Source organism: Calidris pugnax, unplaced genomic scaffold (genome assembly GCF_001431845.1).
Source record: "Calidris pugnax isolate Ruff unplaced genomic scaffold, ASM143184v1 scaffold24, whole genome shotgun sequence".
Lineage (NCBI taxonomy): Eukaryota > Metazoa > Chordata > Aves > Charadriiformes > Scolopacidae > Calidris > Calidris pugnax.
Genome location: NW_015090922.1, coordinates 14,159,098 through 14,178,162, shown reverse-complemented (window position 1 = coordinate 14,178,162; position 19,065 = coordinate 14,159,098). Strand labels below are relative to the sequence as shown.

Sequence of the window (19,065 nt, the reverse complement as noted above, 5' to 3'; positions counted from 1 at the left end):
CTGCAGAGCAAGGTCTAACTTGTGAGGCTTAGACCTGATCTCCACAGAGCTTGCATACCTACATTTAGCCTTTCCATGCCAACCCTTTGAGGAATGGATCTCTCTTGTGTGCACTGCAAACCCTCAAGTCCTTTGGTTAAGAAGTGCAAAGCACCATTTTTAAACCCTTTTGGCTCCGTGGTCGCTCAGAATGTGTCTGATTTTGGCTAGGGTGACGTTTTTCTTGATGCTCATCAAATAATTCAGAGATCTCATCTGTGGCCCATGGCTGTTACTCCTACCTTAGGTGAGCCTGTTTTGCAGTGCTACTCTGATAAGCTTCCCTCACACACTCTACCAATGTTAGCAACAGGGCTGTCCTAGAGAGATGACAGCCTGTATGATCAGCCATCAGTGTTATGAAAAGCAAAGGTGGAGCTTGGGGACAGGATAGGAACTCGCATCCATTCTTTACCTGAAAACACTTAATGAGTTTTGAAGGTAGCAGCTCCCTTAGCTTGTAGAAGAAGAACAAGCTATATGTGGCTGAATGAAACTCTGATTAACCCATGAAATACAACATGGCAGTCATCATAAACCTTGGGGCTCAGTGTCTGATATTCAGCAACTTGTAGGGTTGTCTTCCCTGCAGCTGTCTGTTACACAGCTATCATGCCTGGTTCACCGGGCCAACTTTGGATCATGAGATGCTGAAAGCAGATTTGACCCTATTGTCAATCCTCATAGCTGCTATCCAAAAAGTAAACTGTGCATCATGAATGTTAAACCCCAGAAAGAGCATTACTTTGGCGCTCTTAACTAAAACCAGAAAACCCTCAGTGACACGGCTAATTTTCCTTAAAAACCTCAAGACAGTCTCACCCATTTCCCCTTGCCTTTTGACACCCTTTATCCTAATAGTGCTGGATAATGAGAATTGAATTTTTGATATGTTTTGCATCAGGGGACAAGAAAAGTCAGGAGCAGTTCTGACACCCTGCCAGGAGCAGGTTTGTGGCGTGCTCCTTGCTTGGGAGCAGAGCATTCACGCGTTGTGTTGTGATGCCAGTGTCATAATGTTGTGACATTGTAAATTGTTCTGTTCTTCTCAAACATGTTTTCATTACAGAAATGCTTTCACCTTTGCTGCCTGGTGAAAATGGATGGGAATCTCACAAATTGCTGAAAAAAGGAAGGAACAGAAAGGAAAAAGTGCTTCCCTGAGGCTAGAGAAAGATGAGAATGCGTAACTACAACAAACCATGACATAAAGTCAAATGGCAGTTCTGTAGAAGACTGCTGAGCATTAGTATATTGATTGTATAGAGAAAGCTGATTTCAAGAAGTAACTCACAGTAAACTGAAAACAATATACCATAAGTTAGGGTTATTCTAGTTTTGTGTTCAAGTGCCCAAAGATTTTTGGCTTATTTGTTGTTAGATTTTATCTGAGAAAGGTTAATAATAAATCCATTAACAAAAGTGTCTGGAGAGATTTGGTAAGTGAAGCAGCATTAAATAAAATGATTTTTTTTATGACCTAATGTTACTGTTTTGCATCCAAGAAAGAACAGAACAGAGAAAATATGGTTTGTGTTGAAACAATAGCAGAAGTTAAAACTGTGAAAACAGGAAATCATCTCTAAACTAAATGCTCCTCATTCCAGTTCTTTGGACTATGTGAAGCACAAAGATTTATAATTCACAAATATCACAGCAATTTTCTTTTGTAACTACACTGTTTTTATTTCTATGAAGAAAACTGTCCGACTTCTTGAGGATTATGATACTACATTCACGCAACACAACAGGAAAGTACCTATTTTCTTTGGAAATTTAGCTGAGTACATTAGTGTTGAAATTATGCCGCTTCCTGATTTATTTATTCTTTTAAAAAAGCAAACCCTGTATATAATACATACAAAGAAGATGATTTTGCTGTATATTGAATACATATGTCCCAATTCTGAGTGGCTTTTAGACCTCTCAACCATATTGCCTCCCTAGTTATCCATATGCGCACCAGAGTTTTAGAGCTTTGCTAGTTTTTCAGGAATGTTAGGGTACATACCAATAATTATAGCAGTATTTGCCTAAATTAGAGTCCAAAGCTTTGATGTTAAAATGCTAGTTAACATGCTTGAAGTTTTTGTCATAATTAAATCATAGGGACATGAAATGTTAGTTGATTTTGTAGGCTTTAATTCTCTGTGGATTTCAGAAAAAGGTTAGCAATAATTTGTGCTAAGGCATCAGTCCAAACCAACCTCCCAGCAGTCGGTGGAGCAATTTGGGATTTGAAGCACATTAACTGAGGTTCTAAGATGGTGTATCATTTGAGTTAAAAATTAAAGCAACTTTCCATTATTGTTTTGACTCTGGATGAAAAAGATGAGATAGATCATCAGGTAAGAATATTTCAGGATGTCAGTGGGAAATTGGGGAAAAAAAAAAAAGAAGAAGAGGTGGCATAATTCAGTCAAGTTGCACAGTCGTCTTGTGTAGCAGACTCTCATTTACTTTTAAAACCTTCAAAAAGCTGTCAATCACCTCTACCACAAATATTTGTAGAAGCATTTGTGAATGCAGTTGAAACATCCTGCCATTAATCGAGTAAAACACTGTTGACCATAAACTGTCATTTGAGTTAATAATAATGCTAATAAATCTGAACAGCTTCTTTCATTCTCAAGCCCTTTGATCTTATCAAATGCACAAAGCTTGTAAACTGTCTCAGCCTCCTGGGGATAAATGAATGAAACCCCCTATTCTGCTGTAAATTGTACCACAGATGCGGCCCCTGGGTCTTCAGCAACAAAGCCAAAAGGCTGGAGCTAAGTCAACCATTCTGCCATTACTCAGTTAAACACAATCTTTAGTAATTATGGCAGACAGTTACTAGGAAGAGATAGTCTTGGCACAGGATACTGTTAAATGTAAGTTTTATCTAAACAAACGTCAAGTGTATTTACAAGGTACCTGGTCTCTAGTTGTGCACATCATCCTTTGGAAGCAAATCTGAGCAAGTGAACCCTACTTCATTCAGAGAGATTGTCTACCATAGACAATTGTGAAGCTGGACCAGGGAAGACAGAGTTTCCTCAGTGCAGGCACAGCCTTATAAGCCACAACATCAGCATTGTATGTTTTGGAGGGTGGAATTCCTTTCCTCTGACTGCAAGAATTTATTTTTCTCTAAATTTCAACACCTTGTCTGAAATTATACTTTCCTTGGGCTTCCTATCGTTTAGAGATGTATATAGATAAACATAATGTATCTCCAAAGTGTTAATGCTGTTGAATATGCCAAGGAAAATATTTTTTTCTGGACCAAAAAAATCTATCTATTCTGTTCCAAGGTAACAATCTTGCCAATAATCTAATCATCCATATAGCATAATTTCCATTGGGAATAGAATAAACCAGAAAGTAACAAGCAAAAAACCCAGATCTGCAATTTGTTCACAAATACTGAAAATCTGCCTTGTTATCTGCAGCAACTTGTTCATTGTTCACACTGTTTTTTTCACTCCTAATGAAATTTTCCTCAGTGTTAACAGAAGCTAAGTATTTGTTAAGGCTTACCTCTCATTATCTCCCTGTTTCAAGTGATCAAAAGAGGAAATCAGGTGACCATTTGCACACACATACACAAAAAGCATTACAAATACCTGAAGAGACCTTGGATAAAACAGAAGCTGACAGTTATTCCCTGATATTTTTTCAAGGAACAATTCTGGGGAGCCAGCGTCTTAAAAAGACTGTCAGGATTTTATGATGAACAAGACAAAGATGAATTTTAGTCTGTGAATAAGGACACAGCAAGAGGCACTGTCTCCGCCATGTTAAAACACAAAATTCTGCAGTCCTTGTGCTACCCACTTCATAGGGCTAAATGTCACCTAAATTAATCTGAAAATAGGCTTAAATTTAAAGCAAATATGGCTCAAAATGTATGCATGAATACAAACGTTGAGGATATTATTATTTAGAGGAAACCTTCCGTATCTTAATAACAGATTATGAATGACCTCTAACAAACTAGCTTCACACCTCACTTTTCTGCCCAGTTCTGTATTCTAGCATTAAAATTCCAGAGCTATACTGTCTGTCACAATCCTATACAGCGAAGTAGGATGCTGTGCTCTGTATAAGCTCTTTATATTAAGAGTCAGTAAAACTCCCCTTTGATTTCATACTCTGGGCTCCTGACTGGGATACACCCAAGCCCGAGGGAAAGGAGTTTGTACTTAGCTTATCTCAGCCTACTGTAATGCGAAGTGAGCAAACATCTCATACCCTCACAGCTGTCAACCAATCTAGATCCCTGACTTCCCAAACAAGGCTGTGGAAATAATTCATTAAAACAAGGAGACCTTACTGTGCAAAGCTGTGTTCTGCAAACAGTAGGTAGCAATTGTGCCACAGTCATAGTGGACATCCAGAACTTTTGTGCAGCCAAAGGCTGAAGAATATGAAAGACAGCACATCAAAACTGGGGAATGCAACTTTTGAGAACATATTAATCTTTCTACTTCGGAAGAAAATAAATTTAAGAAGTGTATACCCCCATCCTAGATTCCATCCATAAAACACAGACAACCTGCATCACAGCTTTTACAAGTCAATGGAAAAAACTCTCATTGGGTTCAGCAGCCTTCAGAAAAGACTAATCAAAATATCTGATTTATCAAAATACTTCAGGGATATTTGCATTTTCTGATAAGGAAATTTATAATATCAAAGTAGTGGTCAGATCAAAAATAACAGACATAAGGCAATGGGGATGTTATTTTGGTACCACATCTCTTAACAGTCAAATAAATACCTTCATTAATTTCTTAGTGCCACAAAGCAGCCCCTTAAATATAAATACAATATACATACTCACTTATCCACAATCATGTTCAGAGGTAGCTCTTTATGTGTGACAATGTCACTACTGAGACAAAAATTATGTGATTTGCTTTTAAAATCCACATGTCTGTTTAACAGACAGGTATCACAGCCTTTCAGAACTCAGAGCAGAAAGTGTTTATTCAATCAAGAGAACACAATACCAACAAATGGGGAAAGACAGGAAAAGAAATTAATTTAATTTGTTAATATGAAAAATGCGATGCTTGGCATAGTGAAAAACATGGGAGACATGGTTCCATCTAGTAGTTGTTGCAAACACTTGGTGTGTTCTATGCTAAATAATAAGAACAATAAAGGTCAAGGGGCTTTTCTTCATGATGCAAAATATTAGGAACAGAGAAAAGCCTCCTCAGACTCCCACTCTACATAGAGTGGCAAGATGAAGTGGGGGGAGGAACTATCTGCCTTCCTCAGCCTTTCTTTTGAGCTCTGAGAACATTTCCCAGCTTGTTTCTGTCAATCACCATTGTCAGAACAGCAGCTGCAGGGAAGTGTCCACGGAATTATTTTATGCTGAAAAAACACCAGCTTAACGTATTTGAAATCTGTAGGGATATGATTGGCAAGGAAATGTTGCCCCGTTGCCTGTCTGCCTGCCTGCTCTTCCACCTCTTAAGGCATCTGGTTTGGTGGGACACCACAGAGATTGCTGCCTGATTGCTGGTATACAGTGAGAACTGGCAGACCCAGAAGTCTTCCCCTCAGTTGAAATGAAACTCAGTTTGGATTGGTTTTGATACTTTTGGCTCGAGGGTGAATAACGTTTGACCTACAACTATGTCCATCTTCTAGAATGAAGATGATCAGAAGGCAGGAGCACCTCTCTTACAAAGACAGGCTGAAAGAGTTAGAGTTGTTCAGCCTGGAGAGGAGAAGACAGAGTATAGCAGCCTTCCAGTACCTAAAGGGGACCTAAAGAACAGATGGTGAGAGAGTCTTTATCATAGAATCATCTAGGTTGGAAGGGACCTTTTCAAGATCATCTAGTCCAACCATCAACCCAACTCTGACAAAAAAAACATCACTAAACCATGTCCCCCAGCACAATGTCAACCCGTCTTTTGAACACTTCCAGGGATGGTGCCTCAACCACTTCCCTGGTCAGCCCATTCCAATGCTTGATAACCCTTTCAGTGTAAAAAAATTTCCTAATATCCAACCTGAACCTCCCCTGGTGCAACTTGAGGCCGTTTCCTCTAGTCTTGTTGCCCATGACTATCAGGGAGCGTAGCGATAGGACAAGGTGTAATGGTTTTAAACTGAAAGAGGGAAGATTTAGATTAGATATTGGGAAGAAATTCTTCACTGTGAGGGTGGTGAGGCACTGGAACAGGTTGCCCAGAGAAGCTGTGGATGCCCCATCCCTGGAAGTGTTCAAGACCAGGTTGGATGGAGCTTTGAGTAACCTGGTCTACTGAAAGCTGTTCCTGCCCATGGCAGGGGTGCTGGAACTAGATGATAAAGTTGAACATGAGCCCAAGGGGCTAATTCTTGCTGACATACTGAGAGATGCCAATTCCACTCAAAAAGTGGTTTGAGAAACTGTGCTCTGAGACTGAAATTTGGTATGTAAAGGTCAGAATCCAGAGAAAAATTTAATTATCCGGTGTTAGAAAAACAACAAAGATTGATATTTCCTATTCTGAATAAATAACAAACAAGTTAATCTAAATTTCAGAAGTCTTGACTGGTTTGGGTTTTTGTTGTTTTTTAAATTTGACATACATAAAAAACATGAATAGATTTGTTAAAAATATACAGCTGTATGAAAAAAAAAAATCACAAGGTATAACTGACTTCTGAGGACAGGCCCTCACCCCAGAGCAGTATCTTGCAGAAAAGGATGATAGCAACTGTTTTGACTTGACTCACTTGACACTGCACTGGTCACAGACCTGGAGAAGACAATTACTGGACCGACACATAGGGCCATAAGAAATTATTATGGCTGTGTAACCATGCAGAAGAGAGGCTGGAATAAACCCTAACCTGTATTTCTGCTCTCAGTCCTGTAGGTTTCTGCGCAAGAGAGAATACTCTTCCCAGGAAAAAACATGTTAACTGTCTTTCCTAGTATCAAAGGGTGGCAGCACATCAACAACAGTAGCTTTTCCAATATTTCTGATTTCTCTAATGAGCTATGAAAAAAGACAAAATAATTCTGAACACTTGGTTGGGAAAGAAGAGATATGATTTAACCTCAGAAAATGACACCACACATGTAACTAACCACAAGAGTGCTGATCACTGGCATTAGAATTCATGTTGCTCTTTTTCCAAATAGGCATTTACAGGCATTGTGCTAGCAGCTGAAGGGCAATCATTAGCAGCTTCTGCAATATGATTCATAGTCTTTTAAGTTTCCCCTTTTTGCACTTTTTTTTTTTTTTTTTTTAGCAGCCTGCTGATAACCATGTGAATGTAAGAGCCGGAAGACTGAAATCTGTACAAAGAAAATGTAGGTCTTGGTCAACCTTCCCCACAACCTGGCACAAAGCCCTGTACACAGTGCTAGGGCCCTATCCCCGTCCTTACTGGAGTCACATTATTCTTTCAATTTGGGCTGTATACTTTCCACTTCAGGCCATTCCCAAGTTCTTAGTACCACTCCATATCAACCCATGGGATTTTCAGCTATCATCAGCAAATGCTGGAAAACCAACTTAACGACATGAGTATCTGGAGAAAAGAAATTCAGTCACTTGGTCTAAATAGTGAACAAAGTGAAGAAATGTATGCCTTTCTACTGCTTCTCCTTTCTGCCTGCCTTTTGAGAGAAAGCAGCCCAAAAAAATTCACAAGAGACAAAAAAAAAAAAAAAAAAAAGTCAGGCCTGTTAAATATTCTTATTTCCATTTCACCTACCTCTCTCTTTCTACAACCAAACTCACAGTCCGCAGCATTATTAACTTCGTTACAATGGTGCCAATTAAAGACACTTAAGCACTTCTGGAAATGACTACATATTTCCAGTAAATTTGCACATGGATCTTGTTTTCCTACTGACAAAACAGGTGTTCAGCTAGAAGAGATTATTATTGGGCAATAACTTTATTTCAAAGAAGTGGAGAACAAGAGGAGGCTCTATGCAGACAGGCAGAACTGAGAGTGAAAAGAAATCCTTTCACTCCCAGATCCCCTTGGAAAGCGCCTTCAGAGGAAGGGTCACCTTGCTGGTAGAGAAGAGTCTGCTCCCATTTTCTCTCTGACCATCTCCCAGGGGTGTGAAACCTTCCTTGGTGCTGCCCATCGCTCTAGAAATCCTGACTACAAGAGCATTGCACGGCAATGCCGAGAAGTGCCTGAGATCAGGAAACAGCTGCTGCTCAGAAGGACCTCTTGACTTCCGCTGGCTTTCCTGATGAATTTCCCTCAAAATGCTCAAATTCATCAATTTCCAGGTGCTTCTGAATTTAACCAAAAGCCCAATAATCAAGTTTGGGAGACACACTGGAACTGCTTATTGAAAATAAATAAATAAACAAAGCATTTGGCAACATTTCTACCTATTTTCTCCAACTAACACTCCATCTGCTTATCCTAACTGCTTGGTGCAGTTGCTTTGAGTATCAGTGTCAGAATACCTTTGATGGCTGAAATAAACTTGGCTATCATAATTTTATCCAACCTGCCCTCTCCCCTTGGACTTAAGGAGTTGGGCAATTCACACATTGGAGTAGTCTTTTGACGTCCCCATTTACCATCATTGCTAAAAAATAAGATGATGGGCAGAGAAAGAAAAATATTCTTTTACTGAAACATTCAAGTTATAGATTAATTTCAGGGTCTGCTTCTTTGGACCCTTTAGGAAGGTCAAGCCAGAAACGCTTAAAACAATGAGGCAACCAGAGAACATGATATCATCAAATTACAGCATCAGCCATTTTGACACAGATAAAAACCTTTCACAAGACTATATCGCTAATAATATTTTTTACCTGATCAGAAACTTTCATGACCCAAAAGTGGATAGGTTCATAGGAAGATTTAACAAGAGTCAGCTGCAAAAATACTACTGCTAAAGTACAATTAGTATCTCAAAATCTCATTCAAAGGTTGCTCTGAACTATTAATTACATAGTAACATCCAAAAGAATTACTTAATGATGCAAAATGAAGGAGTACGTAAACTACAGTCATGGCTAGGTGGCAGGATGTGGGAGACCAGGCATCTCCTGGTGATGGACCGGATGGTGAAGTACCTCCTTGGTGTAAGACTTGTCATTTGAGGTATGTGGGCATCGACTGAGCAAAACTTGGGAAATGTAGCATATAGAGAAGCACTAGCTCTTGACTGGCTCAAGAGACCACCAGATGACAAGGTGGGGATGGATAATATAAAATCATTCAGTTTTCTGGTTTTCCATCAAGATTATCTTTATGCTATTGGATGCAAATAATGAAGATCTAAGGTATTGCTTTTGTGCATCTATGAAAATAGTAGTTATTGCAATGTCTACAGTGCTTTGAGGAATTTATGGAATTTCTGGCAAAGTCTAGGAATACTAAGTTTTCAAGTATGTTAAGGTATAAAGGTCAGGTATTTTTTCTGAAACTTTCACCTGTTTTCCCAACAAATCAGGAAAATTTGTCACAGCTGCAAATAATCAGAGTACATCCCTTATTTACACATAAATCTGGGATTTCTGATACAGTTTGCAGTATAGTTCTCTAGATGACACACCTGTCAATTTGATTTTTCCAGTTAAGGGATGGGAGGAGATCCTTAGAAGCATCTGACCTTTCTGATACTTGTCTAAATTGAAAACTCAAAATGCTCTGAATTTCATGAGCTGCTCATCCTAATCAATTAGTCCTCTACCAAGCTGTTAACCACATGAAACAGGCTGTGACCCAGAAGGAGCACGCCCACAAACACACTGCAATGATCTTATGATTTGAACAACTCCTCTTCCACGATTTGGCCATATATAGCAGTGTAATCTGGCTCAGATGTTTTTTTTTTGGGCATAGGGTCAACACTCCTGTTTTCCTTTGCTGGGATGAGGACCACATGACCTACAACAAATCACTGGCTTCACTTTTCCCCCAGATTTTTGGCTGGGTTTAAATGTTGACCTGACTGACACTCAAGTGTTTAAGTTCTCAAAGATACTTAAGTTTTTCAGCTCTTGTTGAAATCAATGAGAGCCCAGTACACTTGTAACTCCAAAAATATATACCCTTTCTATATCACCTGGACTACTCAAAAATAAAGTTAATTAAACCCCTTCATTTAAAAAATACAGTGTGTGTGTGTATATATATGTCTTTATGGGATCAAAAGCCTCATTTGCCTCCGGAGCAAAAATCAGTACAGTCTTCCTTTTTCACCTCACAACATGGTGTGGCTGAGCTGATTCATACACCAGAATAGGCACACAGATGGAAGACACTGGAAGCCATGCAGGACTTTGTCATTTATTTGCTTGCTTTCCCAAGAGTCAAGGGTCCACACACAGCCCTGCTTCTTCTGGCACCACGCGATCCCTGCTGTCTGGATCTAGTAAGAAGCTGCTGAAAGCCCCTCTGCAAAGTGAGAAAGCTGGTTTTATGCTGACACTGGATTAGTCGGAGATGAACCGCTGAGCACAGCGTAGCAGAGGATAAAGCTCTTACGTCTGCAACTGTAGATTAAGCCTGGTAGGATAGAGCAAACCAGGGAAAAGAAAGGGACAGGCAACAGAAAAGGTGCCCCATGAGCCTCGTGCCTCCTGCAGAACTCTGCCTCCCTTACAGGCAAATGCCAGGGTAGATGGCACTGCAGGTGCTTCCCAGATGAGGGAATTGGCTGGATGAAGGTGTGTGTTCTGAACAGGTACAGCAGTAAAACTAGCAGCCATGCTAACTATACGGCAATTTAAAAAACAAAACAAAAAAAAACAAAAAAAACCCCCAAACCAAAACAAAAATAAAAACAAAACCAAAAAACACAACATTGTAATTTAGAAACAAAATCCATCTAGTTGGTGATCCCATCCAAACTTTATCAGTGGTGTAACTTTATATGTGGTACATAAGGAATGGTGGCATTGCCACTTTGGCTGGCCTGACAGAACCCTTCCTCCACTCCTGAACATGACTGCAACTATGAATTTTTAGGCTGAATGGCTGCTTAGAGAGTGAATGATATCTGTTGCTCAGTTCCTTTTGCTATTCTTTTTGATCGTAGGTACTCCCACACCTCAGTTTATTTACCTGTGAGTAATGCAATCATTCCAAACCCACGCTGGCAAATCCCTACTATCTTATCTGTAGCTTAGAGAAGACCCTGATCCACAAGGTCAACAGATAGATTTATAGGATTATGTCAATCTAGTCTGATCTGCTTTATAAATTGTTTCCTACAAGAAAAAGATGTTTTCTACTTAGAGGAAGAGTCTACATTGACTTCATGATTCTATAGGTCTGAATTTACATATTTCAGCTCAAGGATCCTTCATGTATTACACTGTCTGTGTACGTGTGTCTGGAGATACAAGTACATGAAAACAGACTCAGAGCCCCGCTGTAATGCTGTATAGTGCTGGGATGTGAAGGACCCTTGAAAAAAGAACAGAAGCAGAGAGAAAATGAAACAGAAATGAAAAGGTAACACATCTGTGTTTTGATGGCAGACTAATAGCTACATTAAGGTGAGACCTGGTTATTCTGATGAGTTAGGGTTCAGCCATGGCATTTTACCTCCTGATGGCATTCCTCTTCTTTCAGTGCTATTACATCAGAGTTGCAGCCATAAACCATTTCCCATTTCTTTGATGTGTTTCAAATCTTTGACTCTTTCCCCTCCTCCCCTTTTCCTTCAGTTCCTCTGATTTACTTTCAGCAATAGAAAGAAACAAACAATAAACAACTATCTGTGGGCATTGTGTGAATGTTTTCATTTTTGGCTCCCATCTGTTGTGCACAGCTAGAAAAGCAGTTGCCATATTTGCTCACAAGTGTGTGGAAAACTGATGCATGCATTCCAGCATATGCAGAGGTTGGAGTGAATATCATAACAGAAGGCCAGGGATTTAAATAGTGACTGGTATCTTAAGGCGAATTCGTGACCAGTATCTAAACATACGTGACGAGAAATTTAAACCTGCTCTCTCAAAAGAAGTTGAGGACTCCCAAAATAAAGGCATCTGGACTCTTGATCAGGTCTAATATTCTTGGTCCACAGGCCAATCTAAAATTGGTCAACACTTGGCATGCTGCGGAAATTAGCATATGGTCTGGTGGGCTTTTTCGTTTTTGAGGTGGCTTGTTTGTTTGTTTGGGGGGTGGGGAAAGGGGGTTGGTGTAAAGGGATTTTTTTTTTTTTTTTTAAATGTTTTTGGTTGGTTTGTTGTTCTTCCAAAATGCTCAACTATACATGTCCTGTAAGCACCGTGAGGCTGGATTTGTATACATTCATTTCATTCCCAGACACTCTTAAACCAAAGAACAGGAAGAATTGTTATCTACTTTTTCTTTTTCAGAAAGTGACAGCATCTTTCCCTGTTTTGCATTCTTGCACATCCAGATGTTTCTCTCTCATTCTCCCTTAAGGGATGTATTAGCATTAGATAATGATTTTAAACTATTTCCCCTTCAAGAAGCTGATGTAAGTACCAGCACACACTAGGTGGATCCTCATATCATTACAGAGATTTGTTAAAAGTTTAAAGCCATATTTTTTCCAGGGATAGTATCAACTGTTATGTCCAATTCCATCAACCCAACTCAATGAATACAGGGAGAAACATTACCTTTCAGTTTGTGTTCTCCGATAACAGAGAACCACCACTGCCTAAGTACATTCAGGGTGGATTTCTTTCTTGTTTCCAGCTGGAGATCTTAGCCACTGCTAGAGGCATGATACTAGCTTTGATGGTGGTGTGATTTAACCTAGCAGGCAGCTAAACACCACACAGTTGTTTGCTCACTTTCCCTGCAGTCGGATGGGGGAGATAACCAGAAGAAAGGTAAAATTTATGGTGTCCTGGTTTCATCTGGGATAGAGTTATTTTTCTTTCTAGTACCTGCTATGTTTCAGATTTGGTATGAAAGGAATGTCAATAATGCATATTGGTTTAGTTGTTGCTAGACAATTATAATTTTCAAGGACTTTTTTCAGCTTCCCATAGAAGCTGAGAAGGAGCATAGATAGAACAACGGAATGGTCAGTGGGATATTCTGTACCATAGATGTCATACTCAGTATGTGCCCCACTCCCCATATAGGGATTAGCCAGGGGACTGGAATTTGTAATCACTGCTTAGATCAGGCTGGGCAACCAATTCATCAGGCAGTGAGAGTGACTTGTGTCTTCTATAGTCTTTTACCATCATCGTTATTGTTATTTTCCTTTTCCATTATTGTTCTATTAAACTGTCATTATCTCAGCCCATGAGGTGTTTTTTTTTTTCTTTTCCTCTCCTTTTCTCCCTCCTCTTCCTACCTTTCTGGGTAGAGAGAGAGCAGTGGCGTGGTCCTAGTTGCTAGCTGGAGTTAAACCAGAACACGTGGGTTGAGATAAAGGCAGTTTAATAGGACAAAAAAGGAAAATATTATTGTTATTATTATTAATAATAATAATAGAATATACAAAACAAGAGATCCACAATGCAGTTGCTCTCCACCTGATGACTGATGAAATCAGCAGCAGTTGCCACCTGCTGTCCAACTCCCCCAGCTTTATATGTTGAGCATGATGTCATATAGTATGGAATATTCCTTTGGCCAGTTGGGGTCAGCTCTCCTGGCTGTGTCCCCTCACAGCTTCTTGTGTACCCCTAGTCTCCTCAATTATTGTTATTATTATTAATAATAATAATAGAATATACAAAACAAGAGATCCACAATGCAGTTGCTCTCCACCTGATGACTGATGAAATCAGCAGCAGTTGCCACCTGCTGTCCAACTCCCCCAGCTTTATATGTTGAGCATGATGTCATATAGTATGGAATATTCCTTTGGCCAGTTGGGGTCAGCTCTCCTGGCTGTGTCCCCTCACAGCTTCTTGTGTACCCCTAGTCTCCTCACTGGCAGAGCAGTATGAGAAGCTGAAAAGTCCTTGACTTGTTGCCAAGCGGTGCTTACACTAACCAAAACATTAGTATGTTATCAACATTATTCTCATCCTAAATCCAAAACACAGTACTATACCAGCTACTAGGAAGAAAATTATCCCAGCCCAAACCAGGACAGATGGGAGTACTTTTCAACCTGATCTAACATATTATATGGTTTTAAAAATATACCTGCCTCATGTTATTAAGTTTCTTCATTTCTCTTTCCTGTTTTTATCCTAATGGTAGCATTCCAAAGAATTCCCTGCAAGAGTTTGCAAGACCATGTATGCAGCTGGTTGTCCTGTATTATTTAACTTAGTGATGTGCTTTGAAGGACAAGCCCAGTTCTGAAGTACTAATCTGGATACAAATCTCTATTTGTGCCTAATTTTTTCTGAGTTTTTATTTCCTTTTTGTGTAACTTCATAATTACAGTAGCTCCATAATTGGTACTAGTTACAATTGCTTAAAAATTCTGTGTTCCTCAATTTTCTGATGAATTTGCAGAAAATCCACCATACCAATTCATACCAATTGTAAAAGCCACATATTAGTGTTTCGCAGAGAATTAAAACCAGAGCCTTTCAGAGAAGAATCATGTCCAAAGCTTATGTACCAGTCTACCCAAAACACAGCTGCATTGTATAAACAGCAATCCATTCACACCCCTGGGAAAATCGGATCACAAATAAAACTGTCATAACAGACCAAAATGTACATCTGAATGACATACATCCCAGTGAAACAAACAATAACAATCATTATCACCATTATTATTAATAGGCATTGCCTGGCAAATTCTTTGCAAACTGAGTCAAACGTTTCTCTATTAGCCCACTCCTTCTGCAAATGGTCCTGACGAAATCCCCTTGACAATCCTAATGTGCATGAGACATTGATGTAAGATACTGAGTTATGAGCCTCTGTGTGCTCAACCAGCTGTCTGGAAAATGTATCTTGGGGACAGTAACAATTTGAAATGCACTGAGAGATCCTTTGTCATAAATTGCCTGCCTGCAGGATCATTCCAAACGTCATATGAGGACATAAAAGGGACGTACAGTGATGAGCAACAGAATGGCCAGTGGCTGAATCAAGGAGGGAACGGCAAAACATTTTGTCTGACCACAGGGATCAGCAGTGAGAAAATGGCAAGCTAGCTCCTTGTTGTCCAAATGCTTTTCCAATCAAGGGTAATGAAGGTGAACGCTTTTACTTTGGTACAGCAGACATTTTCTTCATGAGGATGTAGAAAATGTTAAACTTCAGTTAGGAGCACTTAGAGTAAAAACAAGGCAGATTCATGTAATAAATTTGAACCAAATACAAACCAGGAACACAGAGAAGGCAAAAGCCATAGCAAACCACCATGTATGGCATAAAGCATGGTTAGTGGGCAGGGTTTGGCCTGGATCAGGAAGCAGGAGAAACCAAGGAAACTCCAGTTTGAAGATTAAGATGGAAACAAGGTCAAAAAGCAAGAAGCATGGGAATCCCTGCAGAAGTGAGGGAAAGAAGTTTGTAGGGCTGGAGCCTGGTCTCAGAAACACAAAGCTATAGAGGGATTTGGTGATAAGGACCAGAAGTAAAGTTGAGCAGGACAGGGGGAACACGATGAACTGGTACAGGGCAGGCATAAATGTGACTATGCTATGAAAACTGGGCAAGGGTGAAGCACTCAGGAGAGGGAATTGGGGCTAGAAAGCAGCAAATAAGACTGGTGTCACAGGCTGTACAGCGAGACGCATCCGGTGGGATTCCCCTCCCTTCTGCTTGGACTCAGAGGCCAGCCCAGCTACTGGACTAACTGAGGGCACAGCCTCCCAGAAGACTGATTGCAGTCAAACCATTCGTGAACACTTTATTGCCAAGGCAGAGCTGTATGAAAATGAAGGCAATCAAACCCTGACTTCTCAAACTATCAAGCCTGGTAATCCCATAGTGAACACTCCATCACACAAATGAAAAAACAAGGCTTAGATAATGAGCATTCAGACCATCTGTAATTTGATGAGATTGTGACTAGGAATGACTTCACTTCAAAAGATGTGGGTGCTCTGTTCATGCAAGCACATAAACCTCAGACTTTTGTCCCAAAAGCTTGGAAACACAAAATGCAAGTAAGAATGCGGCAAAACCAGGAAAGGCTTCTTAACGTTTTAAATTCTTTCCTGCTTCTACCTAGGCTATGAAAGCTGCAGATATTTTGTTTTCTCCTAATACTACATTAGTATCCAGACAGGCAACTAAAAGGACAGGAACTTTAAAAAAGAAAAAAACAAAAACAAAAACAAACCAAACCTAAAAAAACCCCACATCATGTTAAATGAACACATCAATTAAATGCCTGAATTGAGATTTAAGTTCTCTGGAAGTCAGTAAGTGCTTCAGTCTGTCCCCCTAGCTTACATGCATCTCTCTACGTTTCAGGGGAATTGCTTGGCACTAATCTGACTCAAGGACCTCTGATTGCAATGAACCTAGTGTTCAATGTGGTTTGGATGCTTTGAACATTATCTTTTAACATTTAAAATATTACAATAAACATATTTCAAGGGAGAAGAGAGGAGGCCCTGTACACTGATTCCCAAACACTAACAACAACATTGTAAAATAGTGTATGTCCTGGTTTGAGGTAAAAGAGAACCAATTTTCCATTCAGTAATTTTACTTTTCAGCTAAACTTCTTTTAACTAACTGAACTCTCTGAAATTAACAGCATATTTTTTCTGGCAGTGTTCATCAGGTCCCAGTGCCTGCCAGTGACATGATTGTCATCCTGGGAGCTTGATATGGTTTTGTATCTATTGTATATATCCCATTATTTTTCTTTTATTATTTTATTAATATTTTCATTAAAGTAGTTTAATTTTTTTTTTTAAAACTAATAAGTCTCTTTCCTCTCTCATCCTTTTCTCCCTGAAAGAAGTAAAAGAGAGCATCTATCATTTGTTTCAGGGGCCAGTCTGGTCCAAACCACAATATATTTATTGGTGCCCAACATGAGGCTCAGCCAGGGCTCAGACTGGACTCAGCGACAGATGGGAATTGGATTCCAGATCTGGATTAAGAAATGCACAGATTGGGATCAAAGGTAGACAAACAGACAGATACCTCCTTGGATACCAGCCACTGAAGAAAGAGAGATGACCCTTTGATCCTTCAGCTTTTATACTGAGCATGATGCAGATGGGACGGAATGCCCCATCAGTCAGTTTTGGGTTACCTGTCTTGTCTGCTCCTCCCCACAGGTGTGACCCCTCTATGCTTTTCCAATTCTGATCATTCAACAGGGCAAAAAACGAAGTTAGCTGACCTCAGATCATTTCAAAGGAAGGGGAAATCTGATGTGTCAGTCATCTGAATTTATACTTTCTATACTATAGATTAATTTCTGCTAATGTTTAACATCCTTTGCTTTTAAAACAAATTATTCAGCAGCCTCTTGTAATGACTTCCTGAAACTCAGTCTTTACATGTTCATCTTAGCTATTGTGGTGAAAAGCATACAGGATATTCAGCTGTAAGAGGGGAATGGTCTCAGTCACTGTTTATGACACACTACTTAACTCCTAAATGGCGATTTGAATTTTTTAATCCTAACCTTCTTGACAAAAGCAGATCAGTCTCATCCATGCCTTTTCTCCTATAATCTATTCCTTTTGAAGAAGAAAAAGGAATAGGCTCTTCAACCAAGGAAAGAGTGTTTGTGAGGTTTTTGGTTTTGGGGTTTTGTTTTTGTTTTGTTTTTTTTTTTTTCCCCCTCAAAGTGCCTTTTTCTTGTGAAAAGAAGCCAATGGTTTTGTAAAAAAGTTACAAGTGGCAAATAACTTTTCTCTCCCATTTTTCACATGTAAGTACCTCCACGGCTTTTCAGGCAGTAAAAGTCCTCCTTTATGAGCTGCATTCACCACCTGGCTCCTCTGCACTTTGACAAGGATGAGTTATAACATGCCTGCAAGATGAAGAACCGGTTGCTGGAAGGCGAGTGTCACAGAAGGTGTTAGGAGTGTGCTGGAAACATAAGTGACATACACATTTCTGATGAAACAGAGGAAGAATTTTGAACTGAAATGTTTGGGTTTCAGATGAAGCTTTTTAGCTGAAATTTTGCATGTTTACTTTTTGAGGTCGAAAGGATTTTATACTTTCCAAGAGAAGAAAACTCCTACTTTTTTCTGACGATATCATAATTGCCTTTTGCTTGCTCAGGGAAAACTGAAACACAGGCAAGTGTAAAGCTGTGCCTACTGGCACATCCTGATTCACTGTCAGGGTAGAAAGGGAGCTTGCGAGTCTGACTGCCAGTGAAATGCTGCAAAAAAGGCCTAGTGCAAGTATATTCTGAATACCATAAAGTGATTTATAGAGGTGTAAGTTATTTCTCCTGCTGAAATGGAATAAGATACCAACATAAGCACTTTTACATTGGTAATAACTGTATTCACGCTACAGTTGTTTGCCAGTTTAATGATATCGGCACAGTTAAAAAGCAAACTTCCTAGTGTTGACAAGACCTAATCCACATATGTCAGATAGCCATATTTTCAACAGCAACTGGGAGGGGGAGTGTGGTGGAGGGAGGCAAGTACTTTTTGTTGCTGAAAAACCCAATGATTTATATACATAGTCCACTCTCTCTCTCCCATTTCCCCCATTGGTCTCACTCCTAGACAATAACTTCAAGTGCAGTTGCACCAAATTTTTACTGACAGTACTGAAGTTAAATCTAACATTAAAAAATTCACCTCAGATTTCAGTGCAGTTCTGGAGGAAATAAATGACAATAATTAGTGCCTGCTGTTGAAATGTGCCTGAAATCCCATTTTATTTGTTCTTTTGTTTCTTAACATGACTGTCACTCTAAAATTGAGACCATTTGGCACCAATTTATACACACACATAGAATATAATTTGCAAGTAGTATTATGACAATGGAGATGTGTAGTGCCACAAGACATTGGTCACCTCTACACAAGGAGAGACAAGTTGGATCACCTTCAAAGCAGAGACATTGTTACTGTTAACAGCACTCCTTTACCAAGATACATTTCCCCACACTCTGGGAGACTTGTGAATCTTTGTGATATATAATATGCCACAGCTTGTTACTGCACTTGAGAA

At 39.6% G+C, this 19,065-nt stretch overlaps 1 protein-coding gene across 1 annotated transcript in view; it reads right to left on the bottom strand.

Moving 5' to 3' along the window:
* Nucleotides 1–19,065, bottom strand: part of LRFN2 (leucine rich repeat and fibronectin type III domain containing 2) — a 155,313-nt gene that overhangs the window by 97,828 nt on the left and 38,420 nt on the right. The gene's annotated exons all lie outside the window — the stretch shown is intronic.